We start from the raw sequence: 15,995 nt of genomic DNA, 5'->3' as shown, positions 1-15,995 counted from the left end.
GACAAGCGGGTTAGGTTGTGAACGAATGCGCCGGTACGTGGCCAAGAGGGGGCGGAATTCGTAAAGCACAGGCAAGTTAGGTTGTAAGTGCTCCAGTGCGCGTGCGTAGTGGAGAGCTCGGGCTGCTGAGGTAAACCGACCGAGCCCTTTTCGGAGGCCGTTTGGCAGGTGCGGCGTGTGAGCCAAACGGGTTCGTATGTCCTAACGACGTCGTTGAGGCGAGTGGAGGGAGGGCCGCCTCATGCCAGGGCCGCGAGGCCCGAGCGTTCGGTCTGCTCCTTCCGCCGCCGCCGCCGCCGCCCTGGTGCTCCTCTGGCTGCTTCTGCCGCTCTGCGTCTCCCGGAGGGAGGCGGCGGCGTTTTCGGATGAGGGGAGCCGGCCCGCACTAGGACTCGCGGGCGCTGCGGCTGCCGCCCTCCCGGTGGTAGCCGACGTGACTGTCGAGGACGATGAGGCCAGCGGGGTGGCTCAGGAGACGTCCCCCGGGGAGCAGGAGGAGGAAGCCGTGGAAGCGCCCGCCCCGAGTGGAAGCAGCTGCAGGTGAGGCCTGGGAGGGCTCGGGAAGTTGGCGGGTCAAGGGCAGCCCCAGCATCCTGTTCCTACCCCTCCCGGGGCCTTCCTCCCGTGATGAGCGAATCCGCACGTCGGGAGCAATCGCAGGCTTCTCTCCCCGCGACAAAAGCGCCTTGCACGATGGGCGCGATGTAGAAACTTAGCAACCCAGGGAAGAAGAGTTTGGTACTTACTTGCTACATTTTGTTTCCGTCTTCCTTCCTGACTGTTAGAGCAGTACGACAATGGAACCAGTGACCTAGGGAGGTTGTGGGCTCTCCCACATTAGAGGCCTTCAAGAGGCAGCTGGACACAGGGATGCTTTAGGGTGGATTCCTGCATTGAGCAGGGGGTTGGACTCGATGGCCTTGTAGGCCCCTTCCAACTCTGCTATTCTATGATTCTATGTCCTGTCTGTAGAATATATGGCTCATCACATTCTCCTGCTTTAGTCTCACAATAACCCCGTGAGATAGGCTAGGTTGGAGGGGAAACTGGCTCACGGTTGCCCAGTATACTTACTGCTTACCCCCAGTTTGAACCTAGCTAAAAAACAACACTACACCATACCCACTAGATTTTAACTTAACTGTCTTTGTTGTTAGCTTTTTGGTTGGTTGATCCTGACTTCATATACTTCATATAGATCCATTGAAATCGTAGATCGAACATAACTAAGTTAGGTCCTATTCATTTCTATTGTTGTACTTTAACTATGACTTAAATCCAATGATTTGGCCTCTGGAAAACTATATGGAAACAGAATGTCCTCTCTGAAGTCTTACATTGTGTAATGGGATAGTATCTTCTTTTTTTTAATAGATTCCTTAGGGATCAGTTCTTTATGTTTTGGTAAACAGTAAAAATGCATTGAGCTAGTTAATACTTCAGTAATGGATGTGCTGGGAGTGATGGTGACAGCAAATGTGTGTGTTGCTGTACAAGAGAGAACATTAGAGCCAATTTTGCCATTATTTCACTCACATGCTGAATGTGGATAGTCCACACTGAAACTTCAAGAGAGGGTATAGTGCTTAAAACACAGTCGGGTTCTGTGGTGATTGTATCACTTCAATGCCTCCAGTAGTGCTGGTGATGTGAAGGTGTTGCATATGCAAGGCACTGCACAACCAGTAAAGAGTCCTTAAAGTTGTAATTTTATGTGAACTTTTTTCTTTTAGAGCAAGCACCATTAAATTCAAGAGGATTTACCTCTAGAGTATGCATGTATAGGATTGGGCTGCATGTATACTCATTCTGATGTATACATGTAAAACTTGTAAAAGCCTTACATGTATACATGCAAAGGCTTTATATGATGTGAGTAATCTCGAAACTGACTCTTAACTGCAGAGTGGGAAATGATACAGCAATAAAAAGACATTGTTAAAAATTAGTCTTACGGCACAATACTATCAATTTCACCTCGATGATTGGAAGCAACCAAACTTGGACTCTTCCAGTCATCAACGCAGGTTGGGAGGAGCGACAGAGGCGATCTTTGCCTCCCCATCTTCCCAACCTGCATATTTCGATGGGTTTTTTTAGTCTACCTAGCAACAGCACTTCAGAGAGGAAGGGGAAGAGACTGGCAGAGGTGCAGATAACTTGTATCCTGGCCTCTGCAGCCACCAGAATGCCCCCTTAACCCCATCTCTAATGTTGATTTTCCGACCTTGGAGAGCAGCCTACATGGTTATTTTTGGTAGTCTGGGAAGGGGCAGGGAAGGATCTCCTGTGGACTCTCAGGCAATGTATAGCCACTGTAGGATTTCTCCCTCCTTCACCTATGGGAAAAGACTGAATTGCTCCAAGAATCTAGTCACTGTAGAAGTGTTTAAAATTTCAGTGTAATTACTGGGCTTCTTCTATTCTGTGCCACTTTGTTCCATTCATTTAGATAAGGGAAATTACAGCATTTAATTGAAAATTCTGGAGAAGGGCTAATCCATTATTTAGAATCTAAGGTAGGATAAGGAGTGACCCTGCCAATGTGCAGTCACTGAGACTCCTGGGGGAATGTGGCCTGCAGTAAAAGAAGAGGTTCCCCAAATCTGATCTAAGGTGTCTGAATTCCAGGTTTTGTGGAGTCTAGATCTTGATCTACTGCCACATTAACTGATACTGGTGTTTTTCTTTCTTGTGTGTGTGAAATGTTCTGAAACTGGCAGCATCTGAATAAGAAATTGGTTTCCCCCAATTCATTTTATTGTTTTGGAAAACACAACTGAAGGTACACAAGTAGATAGGCATTTTGCCATTGTTAACTGCGCAATCCTGTGCAGATTTACTCAGAAGTAAATCCCACCATGTTTAATGGGGTTTATTTAATAGTAAGTGTTTTTGGGATTGCAATCTAAAACTTTCATCAGTAAGTATAATGCTCCTTAATAAAGCAACTTAAGTTTGATAGTCTGTCCTTTTATTATAAAATGAAACTGCTGTTAACTGTTTTTAGTGATGAAAGAGCATTTTAAACAGAGATTTGTCCCTTTTTGCTGAGAGAAGGTGAATGTGCTATGTAATATGTTATGGCCCTGTTCAGACAACACACTAAGCCATGTTGGTTAAGCATTTTGAGCTAAACTTTATGGCCTAGCGTCTTGAGTGAACCATTCTTAACCATGATGGCTACATAACTATGCTCACTAACCATTTGCTGCAAAAGGGTTAGGGCCTAACCATGGTTTAGTGTGTTGTCTGAACAGGCCCTATGCAAACCAGCTTCAAAGCATGGTTTGCAATCCTGGTTTGGAGGGCAAGTACAACCATAGGTTAGTGGGTTCAGAAGTAACATCACAGAATTGCTCTTGGTTTAGGTGGACTATTTTCATAATTCTTTCCTTAGGGATTAAACTTTTTTATGGTCTCAATTTTCATGGAAGGTTTTTAATGGGAGTTGTATTTTGTGAGATGCTTTGGGAACTCTGGTCAAAAAGCAGGGCACAAATGTAATAAATAATGGCAAACTATGGTTTGATAAAACCAGGAAGTAACCAATTGAAGCAGAGCCTACCAGGCGAAGAGGGAGAGGAAAGGAAGGGAGGCATGCCAGCCTGGGGAGCACACAAGCATAGGGCTCATAGGGTTAACCCATAGTTTGATGTTACAGTCCATTATGTAGCTGTACACAGTTAAACATTTGTGTGCATTGGGAGATGGGGAGAACCTACTGTGAATATTTGGATGTAATTAAATTCAGAACTGTTAGCATGGTATTTCCTATTTAAGTTGGCTTTTTAATAGATTTCTCTCATTTGATCGTATTTTCGTTTTAAAGTGTTATCTGCTCCAAGCCAGAAGAGGCAGGTTAAAAGTGAAAATAGTATTGTATGAATTAATAATGTAGGCATGGAGTTGCTGCTTGTACTCTTTCTTTTGCAGAAACCCTTTTAGACTTCAATTCTCAAACCAGTGTAATAGTTCAACTGAACGTCAAACATCATTAATAGAAACAAGTCAGTGGCAATACGCCATCAGCCCACATACATGTTTGTAGCCTTAGGGCTAGCTCACATAGTACTCACTTTTGGATCCTGCATAAGCATCTCATCCTTAACTTCAAAATGTTCCATGGCATTGCTGTCTCTTGCCTCCCCACTCTGTTGACACAGCTATGACCTGCTCTCGTCCAGCTCCACCCATCTGGAGATTCCCCCCTTCCTCAAATGACTCTTCCCTTCTTCCCTGCTGCCCCTTATGCCTGGAACTCCTTCCCAGAATGCTTCAGGCCTCTCACATCCTTCAAATCCTCCTCAAAACCTACCCTTTCCATAAAACCTTTGAAGCGCTTGTCTTAAGCAGTTACCTCCATGCATTGCATGGGAATAGAACTGGAAACTAATGCCACATGATCTGAGATACTATGCTGTTGCATCTTGAACACTTATCTTCTGATTCACAACAAGTTAATTCTGGAGCAAACTCCTTAAACAGTATTCCTGAGTTAGGCAAACAAGGAAGTCATAATGTAAATGATAATGCTCTTTTTGGTTCACTTGTTAGCAAGTCCTTGTATTAAATTGATTAGGTAATTCATCCACCAGAACAAATGTAAAAGCTTTGTTTATATGAAAACAATTTAGAAACTTGTAAATTTCTAAATGTGTGACATTTTGAAAGTGAATTTAATAGCTTGCAAAAAATGGCAGTGAGGTTGAACTAAAAGCGTGTATGGCAAGAGTTGTAATGCAATTGTAAGGTGCTGGGTGTATGTCACATTACACATATATTTATGTAAAAATGCCCCCCCCCCCCGTTTCCAAAGCCTTACCACTTGCACCACCAACTCTGGTGTCTCAGCGTACCAGGCAGATTAAACTTGGCGGATCCGCTTCAGTACTGGCTTCTATGCTATCAATTCATTCCACAAGCCAATTAGGACCCACAAGGCCCTTTATAGCTCTTATGTCTAATTTGGATCCTCTCTCTGAGCTAGTTATCATAGTTCTTGGACACACACCTTTTTTGCCTGCAATTAAACCTGATCACATTCTATCTCTGTTCTTTGGTCTCCCTGCTCCAGAATTTGACAACCAGCTGTGGCTTGTCTCATCGCTTGGATAAAGACTAACTCTGAGTGATGGCTTACTCTCAATTTTTGGTTAAAAGTGCTAGACATATGCACATATTTGGAACCAGTAAATAAGGTTACTTAATGTAGTATTTGAAATAATGTAATCATTCTAAGGAATATTTGTTGATATATGACACCTGCGTATGTAATACAGTATTTAACAATGACTTAATAGTCTGAGAAATAATAGAGTTATTAATGCGGCACAACTTTCTATCTGTGTGAAATTGTCCATAAGAAGTAAATATACATGTAATAGTTACCTCCTGTTTCAGATATTTATTTTGTTCCTGTTCTAAATACACATAGCTTCAGCCTTGGACAGGACATGGGTCTTGTGACTATAATTGTTCAAACAAAGTGCTACATTTTGGCTCTGGAAGGAATTCATGCGTAAAACTCCACAGCAGTGTTTTTTAAACTGTGGGTTGAGACCCACATTCAACTGGGTCTTAATGCTGCAGACTGCGCAGTGCCATGGTCACACCATTTGCACCGCATAGGCAGCTGTGGCAGCAGGTTAATAATAATAATAACTAAAAAACGATGGTTTTGTTGAGTTGGAAAAATTGCAGAAAAGGGCAACTAAAATGATCAAGGGGCTGGAGTAACTCTCCCCTATGAGGAAAAGTTACAATATCTGGGAGTGTTTAGCTTAGACAAAAAGCAACTGAGGAGAGGCACAATAAAGGTGTACAAAATGGTGCACGGTGTGGGAAAACGGGATAGGGAGACATTTTTCTTCCTCTCTTATTTTACTAGAACCCAGGGTAATCCCATGAAGCTGATTGGTGGGAGATTCTGGACTTCTTCACACAGTGCATAGTTATGGAATTGAGTACCACAACATGTAATGATAGTTGCCAATTTGGATGGCTTTAAAAGTTAATTAGACAAATTCATGAAGTATAAGGCCATTGATGGCTACTACTCTGGATGGCTATATGCTAACTCCAGTATCAGAGGCAGTATTCCTATGTACATGGGAGCTGGACGGTGCTACAACTCAGGTTGTACTTATGGGTGTCTCACAAACAGCTAGCTGGCCATTGTGGACAGAACGTTGGAATAGATGGACCTTTGGTCTAATCCAGCACAGTGATATGAAGGCTGGGGGAGGGGAGAACCAGAAAAAGGGGAGACCTGTTTCCCCTTTTCCCCCCAAGAACTGATTTTGTTTTTTTCTGAAAAATTGAACAGCTTTGGATTATGAAATAATTTCTTATACAATTTAAGACACAATATTATATTGTTACCCAGTTTTTACTCACCCTGAAAATGATTTCTAAAAACTGTGTAAGAAGAACACTTTTATAGAAAGACTAGAGGTGTAAAATGTCTGGAAATAAGCCATGGGGGGTGGGGATGGTTTTAAATGCTCTCTGTAAGATTTCTAGCATAAGTTATTTCTTTCATTCCTTATTAAAATTATTAATTTAAAGTATATTTTACTAATAGACATGTATGCTCAGTGTCCCATCATGTGAGTAGTCACCATTGTGCATTCTTGAAGTTTGGGTTTTGTTCTATAGAGTCCTGTGTTTCTGATGTTGTAGCAGTCATTTAATGTAGTTCTAATCTATTCAGGCAATATTTATTAATTGAGTTTATTTTTAAAAGTTCAAAAATATAATAATTTTAAGAGCAAGCTAAGTAACATACAATGTTCTTAACTTTTTAGGAGCTTTGTTTGTGTTAAGGCACAATACTATTACTGAAAATCTGTGTATCTGGGTCTAGTTATTAAACCTGCTGATATTGTGCTTTAAAAGTATATAATACTCTAGTTGCAGCTCTGCCACTTCTAATCTTGCTGCCCACCCCCCAAAAGGTTTGGGAGGACAAAGAAGTATTTGGTATTTGCTTTATAATATTTGTGAGAAATTAAGAAGGAAAATGCTCCCAAAGTTTGATATATGAATTATTTTATTATGGATTTCTTATAATTGCCATGTAGTAATTTCCGTGTTGCAAAATGGTTTCAAATTAGTTCAGATAATTGGTGTTCCGTTTGTGAGTTGGGACCCACAAGTTGTGTTGTGCCTTGACCAAAGTGGGTTATACCAGTAATACCACAATTTAGGGACGTTAGAGCAGTACGACAATGAGATCAGTGACCTAGGGAGGTTGTGGGCTCTCCCACACTAGAGGCCTTCAAGAGGCAGCTGGACAACCATCTGTCAGGGATGCTTTAGGGTGGATTCCTGCCTTGAGCAGGGGGTTGGACTCGATGGCCTTGTAGGACCCTTCCAACTCTGCTATTCTATGATTCTATGATTTTATTTAGACAAGGAGAAAAATAGTGGGGGAAGGGGATACAGCAGGAAAATACAATTGTATAGAGTAACAAATTGAAAATGGTTTCCATGCTTTAGGTTGGTGTTAAGTGTTTTAAGTCTAGTGTTATTCTTAGCTCTCACTTGTGGACATATATTTTATTTGCAGATCATTAGTAATTATAAGTACATTGGATGGACGGATTTCTGCTCTAGACCCAGAGAACAGTGGTAGAAAACAGTGGGATCTGGATGTGGGATCAGGTGCTCTCGTTTCATCAAGCCTCAGTAAACCAGAGGTAAGTTTACAGTGTCCAGTCACTAGATTTAGGAAATTGTAATTTTCTTTACTACATCTTTGCCTTTATGTATGCTAATGACTCTTCCACCTCTGTACTTGAAAACGTTGTCAGTACCAATATAACTTTTGTGAACTGGCCAGAGAATTTTGGCTAGTGGGAGGTATATTAATGGAATGAAATAAAAAATAGAACTTACCTAAAAATTAGTGTTTTAAGCAGGGCTTCACTAATTGTGGCTGGGCTTGGTATCCAAACATTATTTTCTAATTTTTAAGACTGTTCTTTTCCCTTCATAAATATGTTATGTAAGCTTATATATAAAACAGTTGTTTTGTGGTACAAAGTCCAAAATATGGGGGAAGTGTGGGTTTTGGTCAGTAAGAAATCTGTTTTAATTTGCTGCCCAATTTATTACAAAAATTAATGAAACAAAACTTCCCTTATTCTTGTAACCTAAAAAATACATTTCTTATATTTTTCATTTAAGTGAAAGACTAAGTATGCCAGTTGGTTTGACTAAAATAAATCAAAAAGTCTTAAATAAAGTTTCCTTCTGAAATTTGTACAATTTATGAAACAAATAATGAACTAAGTCTTCCACTTTGCCTGAATTGCTAATACATATACATAGTTGATTGTCATAGCTAATATTATTCAGTCTCCCATAAAGAGAGCGATTATTCACAGATTATAATATAAAAGATGTAAAAGTATTTTGAAATCTATGAACTAGGTGACATACTAAATACTGAGGCCTCTGCCCCACTCATTGAAATTTGCAAGTCACGTGGCAGATTTTGATTTGCTTTCTATGGATTGGGTTCAGATTGAGTTAACTCTAGGTCACTGCTAACTCATCCCATTGGTTTCAGTAGCCATGTTCACATATAACAATAAGCCACGATTCCGGTCTAATGTGAACAAGCAGTGTGCTGATGCACAGAGCTTATTCCTTTCCCCTTTCTGCAAGGAGATAAAACAGACCAGGAAGGGATAGCTTTTTGTGACACCTGATCCTGGTATCCTGGTTTGTTGCTCCCAAAAAAACCAGAGTTCATAAGAGAGAAACAAATTTGTTTCTGGCTTATGAATCCTGGCTTGTTTTGGTTCAATAAACCAGGAACCTAAGTTTGGACATTACAATAAGATAGATCTTCCTAGGTAGTTCAGCTAAATTTTGTCTGGACCCAGCCCATTATCTCTCTCCTCTTGGCCCTATGTTTTCTGTATTTTTTGTACAATTCTATATTTCATGTCTAGGTAAGCCAGATCACCTACGAAGAGGTTTGTAACTCTTTCCGCTAGTCTTCCCCATGAGTTTCTCTTCCTCCATGCGTAATTTTTAGCAAGGGAGACTGGAGCAGGCAGGGACCATTGGAGCCTGCTTCAGTTGGACACCCCCCCCCACAGGGCTAACATCTGCATCCTGTGGGGAAGAAGAAGGAGCTGTTGGTTTGCCCCCTCCATTGGGAGATGGGAGGATGGCGCAAGGCCTTCCCACCAGCCTAAACAGTCTCCTTAATTTCTTTTTATTTTCTCCCTCTTCCCTCCCCATCCCCTTTTCCTTGTGTGTCATGTCTTTTTTAGAATGTAAGCCTGAGGGTAGGGACTGTCTTCTTTATTGATAAATTGTAAGCCGCTCCGAGAGCCTTTTGGCTGAGGTGTGGGATAAAAATACTCTAAAATAATAAATAAAATTGTCCTTTGGCAATTAGACTACTCTAATCTGATAATTTAATTTTTTGGGGCTTATTCCGAATAGAACAGTTTCTGCGTGGACCATAGTTGTCAATGCAGATAGATACATAGCTAATAAGGCTTTCAAGAACTAGTTTTGTGATGGTTTTGATAGTGCCGTTAAATATAGGCTCCATTGTGATGAACCAGACACCACCCCTCCCCTTTATGGAAAGCCCTCTGAACACAGATCTGGCCAGGCTGCCATAGACGCTAAAACCTGCATTTTATATATTTTCAAGTGCCATCAGTTCCAGCCAGTATGGCCAATGGTCAGGAATGTGGGAGTTGTCATCCAAAATATTTGGTGGGCACCAGGTTGGGGAAGGCTGAGCTAGTTCATGGGTAACTAAAGCTAAGTCCAGTCACAGCTGGCATACACAGCTGAAAGAAGGAATTCCTGACCACTGCCTTCACCTGTGTTTCTCCAGACGGTGATGAGTCCAAGATCACCTCCAAGCTGTGTCCCTGGCCCTTCAGGGGGAACACATGCTCATCCATAGCAAGACTATAATCTTTGTCCACATTGGCAGACCTCCCAACCCATAACCCCTCTGTCAACTCTTCAGTCCTTCCTGACTGCTTTTATAAACCATGATGGGCAAGGATACAGAGAACAAGTGTTGGGGTCGTGAACATCCAGGTAGCTTGTCCACAACTGATTGCAGAAGCTGAAAGGTACCCATGATAGTCTGACCAGAAGGTGCTCTAGTTATCTCTGTCTTGGATCCATCAAACTTGATGTGAATCTAAGTGGTTTTGAGACTGAAGCAGCGTTGTGGTGGACGTGCAATGCTGGGACTTAGACAGGAAGATTATCATTATTATACCCATATTGCAGGAGGCAGGGCTGTGGCTGAGAAAGTATAGGTTACAAAAGTCCTGCATAGTAGCCCAGTGTTATTTCCACTTTGTAGAGGAGTGTGTGTGGAGTAGTGTTTGTCTGGGAATGTGGGGCTAGGAGTCGCCAGGACGTTGGCGGGGATCGACTTCACAGCACAGTTTAGAGCAAATTGCTTCCAATTTGTTGGCTTCTAGTTTGTTTCCAGGCAGAACTTAAAGTGCAGGTGACTACCTCTAAAGTCCTAAACCGGTTTAAGGTCAGAAGTTGCCTGTCCTTTACTATTATCATTGGAGGCTTTGCTTCATATCCCTTTGCCTTCAGAGGCATATTTGCTTGAAACATGGCCCTTTTTAGTAGCAGCACCAAGGAGCTTCCTCAGAAAGCTTGATTGCCTCCTTCTTTTAGCCTTGGAAAGCTGCTTTAGGCAAGTGTTGTAAAGGAAGCACGCCCCAGCAAAGCTGGCCTTTCCACTGGATTTTGCACAGATCCCCAGAACATACGCACACAGCTCACAATTTGGAGGTTTAAGACCAGTTTTTTATTTCAGGATAAGTGGTAGGTTACATCGGATTAGCATACTAAAACTATAAAACATACATATATAAGAACCCAGAAGAAGCAAGCTAGAAACTAAGTTACAACTCATACATCACCCAACCTTGAAGTCAGCCAGCTCAGACCAACCCCCTTCTCCCAGAATAGCCTTTATAGTTTCTTTTCCCCGCTCCTTCCCCACTCCCCTTGGCTTTCCATGCGAAGATCTTTTCACACCTCCGCCAGAGATGTTAATTTCTCTCAAGGCCGGCCTTGCCCCAAGCGGTTCCTGGATGTGCCAGTACGCCCCCATGGCCGCTTATCGCCCAGTTCCTAGGAGCCATAAAATTTAACATATTAAAACCCAAACCATTCCCAGTAATATTCCACTCATCCCTTACAAATGTTAACACCTTTCTGTTTTGCAATTGTTAACTTTGCACTGTGGTGCTATAAGTGACTTGTTCTATTAATTCTCAGCTGATTTGTATTTTATTGTGATATTACTATGACTTTATTGTATATGCTTTGCATATATACTATAAGCCACGTTGGAGGCAAAAAGTAGGGTATAAATGATCCTCAGAATGGCGAAGATTCATTTGTTTCTTCCTTCAAGAACCTGCGTGACACATGATATACAGTAACATTGTAACAAGCTTATGCCACTTTATTCTTGATGCCTCCTTTGTGAATCCATAATTTGGCAAATAGTAGAACTAATTTACATGGATTGTCAGCAGGATTTAATACATCCAGAAGCTGCCAAATTTTATTTTGCATTTTTTGGTAGAAGTGTCTTGTTCAAAAGAGGATGAAAATCTGGCAAGCTGTATTCCAATTATAAAACCCTTCCAATTGTTCACAACTGGAAACACATTTTTCTGAGACTGCATTTTTACCTGGGAGTAGTCTTCATTGAATTCTGTGGCATTTACTTCTGAGCAAACGTACATAGGTCTGACGTAGGTGAGCATTTCCTTAACAGGCTGTTTAAACAGCTGAAATGCAAGCTGTAAAACTGGAATATAGTTTTAGAGTGCAATCCTATCTTCACCTCCCTGTCCTCCCACCCTGCATATTTTGCTAGACGTGCTTTTATAAAAAATATTTTCCTTCTCCCTTAAATTTAGGCAGCTTCTATAATGACCAAAATATTCTGAAGAACAATGCAGTAATATTGATATAAAGTATTGATTTATTATTGTAGGCCTGTTACTCAGGCTATGAGCTAATCGAATTAAATTATCTTTTATTGTAGTTGTTTTTAGTTCTGTACTCAATGCATATCTAACTTGCCAGTACTTATTGTGAAACATTGTAGTGAACAGAATTACCAGATTGAATCTTTAATGGTGGCCTTTTTAAAAACTACATCACTATGGGGTGGGGAGAGAGCCAACCTCATGTACTTTTGTGTATATAGGGAGTCCCTAGCATGTATAGAAACTGCTACCTTATTTTTTCGGTGATCTCATTTCTCTTCCAAACTTAAAAGGTATTCAGCAGCCTGGGTTTGGTATTGGATGGAATTATTGGATGGTCAGTGAAGTTGAACAAATAGCTCTTTACATTGACAGTTTAGGAGGCATGTGAAAGTACCTGTGGTAACCTACATTCTGTGTATCAAGATAATTGCAGATGACTGCCTGGATGACTCATTCTTGCATTAGAAGGTGAGGTAATGGTTTAGCAGAAAGGGGGTGATGTCATTCCTTTACTTAACTTAGATGCCTTTACTGATTCTTATTGCCTCCTATGAAGTCTCATTCTACTTCCTCATTGTTTGAATCTCCTGCTAATTCCAGTGGGAGCATATGCCCCCAATCATTCTGGAGTCTGTGGTGATCTCATCACTTAAGTATTTTTTTTTCTCTTCCCATGGGAAAAGTGGAAAATCAAATTGGATCAAATAAAGGGATTCTCCTAGACCTTTTTGCCCAAGAAAAGGCTTTTTTTTTTTTAGCTTCACTGGTCTTCTGGAACTCTAAAATGTCTCCAATGGCATTGATTTCTCCTAACCACAAGGAGTCATGTAATCCCTCCAGTTTATAGTCTGGGTTTTGAGACATACACTCTGGATGACAAAGCAATATAATCAATTACTTTTCAGAACACTTGCATTCCTATTTTCTCAGAAATTGACTACATTGATTAACAGTTTGGAGTGCTTATAAAATGATTTCTTTGGCTTTGCTTTTGCAAAATGTGATTTTGCATTGTGCTCCATGTAAATGTTTTAGTGGTCATCTTTGTGCCATCTTTTTCTGTCTCACATCTGGGGTGGGTGGGTGCTGGGATACTGTACCTGTATGCTTCTGTCTTCACCCATTCACATACCCAGCGCACAAGTGCCATGTATCCCATCGGTCATTTCTCATCAGGATCATCCCCCACCTAAGACATGCATTCACAGTCTCTGACATACTCTTAATGCTCTTCACAGTCCTGATCTTCTAACTTTTCATTTCTTCTCCTTCGGGTCACCTCCGATTGACTTGCTGTCATCTCCAAGCTTCCCCTATACCAGACAAATGTAATGGGCTCCACCCCTTTCTTCCTTTTGGTGGGATGGTGGTGGCCAGGACTGCTTCAAAGTGAAGTACTGGCCACAGTCATCCACCACATCTTTAACTTCTGAGAATGTTTCTAGGTCAGCATGGCTGCCCCAAATGTTTTATTTAATAAAAAATACACATTAAATAAACAGGAATCAGCAGGGCACTTGGTGGATACAGGGGAAATGTCCTTAGGCAGGATGTTCCGTACCTCCAATGTAGTTGGTTAGTGTGCAGTCACTACTCACATCTCAGATAGTGTCCCAAAATATATTTCAAGTAGCAAAAGAAGCAGATTTCATGATACCTGGTTTGCAATGCAAAAATCCAAAAGGAGGAGAGCATCTAAGTCAGAATAGAAAAAAGGGGAGAAACAGGTTCTCAGGATGCTTAAAATACTTTATTTCAAAGCCCAACACATTTCAGCCTGTGTTCTTGCAAAGATCTTCCTTAGGGGGTTGATAGGAGATGTCTGCAGAAATACTCCTAGCAAAGTGGTTGTCTCCTTAGATAATCAGTGTCTCCTGTGCTTTTTAACATCTACATGAAACTGTTGGGTACGTTGTCAGGAAGTTTGGAGTGAAGTCTCATCAGTATGTGAATTCCTGGAAGAGAAGGCTGTCAATGGCTTCTAGTCCTTTTAGCTATGTGCTAGCTCCAGTAGCAGAGGCAGTTGCTGGGGAACATGGGTGGAAGGATGCTGTTGCACTCGTGTCCTGCTTGTGGTTTCCTGGTCAACAGCTGGTTGACCACTTTGTGAATGGAATCCTGGACCTGTCATCTGATCCAGCATGGCATTTCTTATGTTCTTCTTCGTAGTCTCTGTGCATCACATATATGAGCTCTGTGCCTGCGAAGAGCCTCGTTTTGGAGACTTTCATAGCTGAGGCGTTTGGGGCAGGAACTCCTCCCCATGCAGTATTGCGTGTGACTACAGGGGTTCCCTCCCTAACCTCCTCAGTTCTCTTTCGACCACCATTGTGGCAACCTTGTCTGGGAACTTTTCTTCCTTTGTAAAAAAAATAATATTGCGTAGAACATTGTTCTAGAAGTGTTTTTCTCTCTCTTCTTACATTTCTCTCTTGTTACCTTCTTACTTTATCGTTTTCGCAATCTCTGATCGCCCAAAAGGGTGCATGGTCCTCAGGGCTCCTTTTAGAAAATGCACGAGGTGTGGCAGTAAGCTCTCACCCTCGGACATCCATTCATTTTGCCTACTTTGTTTAGGCGAAAACCACATTGTGGAAGCCTGTCATTTTTACCAAACCTTCTCAAAGCAAACGAGAAGACATAGATCTGACAGGAGCAAGGACTTACAGGCTGTTGATACGCCCAATAAACAGAAATCCTCTTCAGATATGGCCACGGAAGAGACTTCTCCTAAGTTCCTGTTATTAGACAAGGCTGATCAACCAGAATTGCCCGCAATTCTCTTTATCTTTAGCCAAAAAAATGACAAAAAGGCTAAGGTGACAAAATGACAAAATACGCTGTGCTACTGTCAGAAGGGCAGGGGGAAAAGAACAGAAAGAATTATCTTTAAAAGGCTACACCTTCTCCCCCGAGTCCAGCTCGGTCTCAGTCTCCTTCACCTAATCGTGATCAGGCCACCTTGACCCAAGCCCCTCCACTTCTAATGCTATTGGAGGCTACTCCACGCTCAACACTAATGGAGACTCGTCTACCACCACCGATGCTCCATTCCCCTATTCCAACAGTGCACCCGGCTCCAATACCAGAACAGAGGCAGCTCTAGACATTGGAGAGTGAAATTAGAGATGTCTTTCCAACGCCAACACAATCAAGGGAACCTTGACCTAAGGAGAGATTATAGCCATGACTCTCCAGACTCAAATGTTTTCCATGGCTTCTGAAAGGGGATATTATTACAGCCTATCCTTCTGGATTCTCCACCACCATCAGATAGGACAGTGGAACACCCACAGGGACATCCTCAATCAACACAATTTGGACCTCTTCTGAGCCATTTGGTCTACCATTAGTATCCCAACTGGTTGCTCCAACCCAGCAGCAGGTCTTGCCTCATCCTATCCCACGTGACTCTCTACTTTCGGGTCAGGATGAATACTTCTCTGACTCGACTTCTTCCTCTTCAGCGCCACCTTCACTATCTTCTCCAGATGCTGAGGTTGCTTCTCAAGGTTCAGTCTCCCGCTCGGAGGATCTTGGCCACTTCTCTGATCAGATCCTCCGGACGATGTCGGCATTAGGTTTACAGGTAGAACAGTCGACACCGACAGTACAAGATCCTGTGTTTGATTCTGTCACCTCCGATACAGCTAGACCAGTGTCAACACCTATGTTGCCGGTTCTACTGGACTTTGGCTCACACAGTGGGAGTTTCCCTTCCCCTCCTTCTCCCTGCACTCCTCCCCAAATCTGCTCCAAAGGGTTGTGGGTCCTCTGCACCCCAAGCCCTTTGGAGCAGATTTGGAGGATATAAAGGGAGGAGGGATAATATCAATCCATTAGAGGTGCCTATTCTCTTGGCAAAAGAATGCTGTTGGATACAACCCATTGTACTCTATATTTGATTTAAACTATTTCTAAATCTTGGTTAGTACTGTATCCTTTCCCTTTAAAATGTTACATTGT

At 42.0% G+C, this 15,995-nt stretch overlaps 1 protein-coding gene across 2 annotated transcripts in view; it reads left to right on the top strand.

Annotated features, from left to right (window-relative positions):
* The first annotated feature begins 373 nt into the window (after positions 1–373).
* Positions 374–15,995, top strand: part of EIF2AK3 (eukaryotic translation initiation factor 2 alpha kinase 3) — a 43,002-nt gene continuing 27,380 nt past the window's right edge. Inside the window, exons 1-2 of one of the 2 annotated variants that reach the window (XM_063131756.1) lie at positions 374–540; positions 7,574–7,703. The gene's annotated coding sequence lies outside the window, so the exon portion shown is untranslated. The remainder of the gene's footprint in view (positions 541–7,573; positions 7,704–15,995) is intronic. The other variant, XM_063131749.1, reaches the window with a different exon arrangement.

This window comes from Elgaria multicarinata, chromosome 1, assembly GCF_023053635.1.
Source record: "Elgaria multicarinata webbii isolate HBS135686 ecotype San Diego chromosome 1, rElgMul1.1.pri, whole genome shotgun sequence".
NCBI lineage: Eukaryota > Metazoa > Chordata > Lepidosauria > Squamata > Anguidae > Elgaria > Elgaria multicarinata.
The sequence above is the reverse complement of the archived record's forward strand: the minus strand, read 5'-3'. Positions and strand labels throughout refer to the sequence as shown.